We start from the raw sequence: 2,500 nt of genomic DNA, 5'->3' as shown, positions 1-2,500 counted from the left end.
GTAAGAAGAGAGAGGGAGTGTGTGCATGTGTGTGTGTGTGTGTGACAGAGAGAGAGAGAGAGAGAGAGAGAGAGAGAGAGCAGGTGTGTATATGTGTGTGCATGAGAGAGAGAGAGAGAGAGAGAGTTTCAACATTTGAGAGTGTGTGTACATGACAGAGAGAGGGAGAGGGCATGTGTGTGTGTGTGTGTGTGTGTGAGAGAGAGAGAGAGAGAGAGAGAGAGAGAGAGATGGTTGTAGAGAGGGAATAGTTCTTTTCTGGAACCTTGGTCGGCCGCAGCAACGCGCGAGTGCAATACTAGTATAATACATTAGAAAGAAAATTGCCCACCCCTCCCCCCTCTTCCACACACACACACATACATATCTTCTAATATTATATTATGTGCATGTGTAAGAGAGAGCATATACATACACACACACACATCTATATTATGTGCATGTGTAAGAGAAAGAATATACATTCACACACACGTATATATATTATGTATGTATGTGTATCTATAGGTATGTAAGCATGTATATATAAATAGGTTTATATGTATGTCGACGCACACACATGTATGTTCATGCACACACAGACACAAGCACATGATACGTGCACATATGCATACAAACACACATACACACACTCGTACGCATGGACACACATGCAACACATAGAGATATGCTGCAGCCGGACCTTTAATTTTTTTGAAGGGAATAATCAAAAACTCATAAAATATATCAAATATTAAAACAACTACTTGAATTAAATTGAAAATTAAAGCATATAACAAAACATAAGACAAGAGAAAGAAATACATCACCATCAACACAAGGCAACACAAGACTGGGTGCAATCTTCCCCCCCCAACGTGAGTGGCTTCTTCTCGCGTGGGTATTTGTGTTATATTCCAAAAGTAGGCTTTCAGCCAAAAATAAAGTATACATCCATATTTGGACTTTGCCATTTAATTAGCCTTTGTCCTCAATTAACCTTTGTCCTCAAACCTTCTAAGGTTTGCACTATTTTTCTAATACAATAATCTAACTTGTGCACATATGCACATTACAAAATAAATCAACTAGTGCTCGTATGCACACTATACAATAAATTGATGCGTGCACACACACACATCACACTGATGTCAAAATAATAACAAACGCCATAATACAGCCACAAAATATTGTGAATATAATAATGAGATTTGTCCACACGCCACGACTCAATCCACCATCCGTGCGACACCTAAATCGGTACCCTCGCACTGTGCAACACCTAAATCGGTACCCTTGCACACCTCATCACCTAAACTCATAAACATAAACCACGTCAGTAGTAACAATCAATTGACATCACATCAATCAATCCTAACGTGTTCATGAGAAATAGGCATCATAAAAAAATATATAAATTAAAATGACCATGATTATTATTCGTCAAATAACATGGGTCATAACAGTCCTCCCTGTTGGGAATCAACTGTCCTCAGTTGCACAATCAATGAGTGGATGGCTTCATGGCACAAGTGGAGGACAAGATCATCATATCAAACAATTTCTGAAAATAAAACCAAACAAGTGAACGCATGTAAAAGGAATCTAAGTGTCCCATACCACAGAGGTACCTTCCACATACAAACACTCGCTGGTGAAAGATAAAAGACATAGATACGTCTGGGGTAGGCATGTAAAACCAATCTAATGTCCCATACCATAGATTAATTCCACATGACACTACCTTAAGAACAGAAGTTTGAGACGGAGTAGCTAATTCCCTCTGAAACTTTCATTCTGACATAACTTTTCTCTATCCTCAAAATTAGACTACAAATCTTATTCCAAAAAAAAATGAATTAGGTCGAAATGGAAATTCTTATCAACTTAAGATTGAAAAATGAATTAGGTCGAAATGGAAATTCTTATCAACTTAAGATTGAAAAATAATCACTTACATTACTGTCAATAACTTGAATCAAAGACTGGAGAAACTTGCTTGGTTCTTGAATTTTCAAATTGGTCTTAATCTTCTATGAAATGTCTAGCAATCATTTTTACTTGAATTTGGGCAACTAGATCTTGAAGATAACTTTTACTAATCTTGTTTCGATCTTTCTAGTTAGGTTACGGTATCTACAATTCTTTTCAGAAGCTAAAGTTTTTTAACTAGGTCTAGAAGAAAAGAATATTCAAAAAACAGATACAAAAGCAAACAAGAAATTGTATCAAATAAATAATTTTTTTACACATACCTCCACCTTTGGTTAATGTGTCAAGTGCGTTAACCTCTTTGGTGTCAAGCTGTTCCTGAATAGTACGATGATGCGGATATTCACCCATTTCTTGACAATTAAAAGAATAGGAAAAATTTAAAACAAGAGAAAAGATAGGGTTTCTTATCTCATATGGAACGTCGAGCTAGATGTGAGTCCTGCCAAGTTAGCTCAATACACAAATACATAATTTTTCAAGAAATAATCCATGTACTCTTTAAAATTAGAAAACTAGCCGTAGGTTA

This window comes from Cibotium barometz, chromosome 52, assembly GCF_041138505.1.
Source record: "Cibotium barometz isolate CiBa-2024 chromosome 52, ASM4113850v1, whole genome shotgun sequence".
NCBI lineage: Eukaryota > Viridiplantae > Streptophyta > Polypodiopsida > Cyatheales > Cibotiaceae > Cibotium > Cibotium barometz.
Note: the sequence above shows the minus strand (reverse complement) of the source record.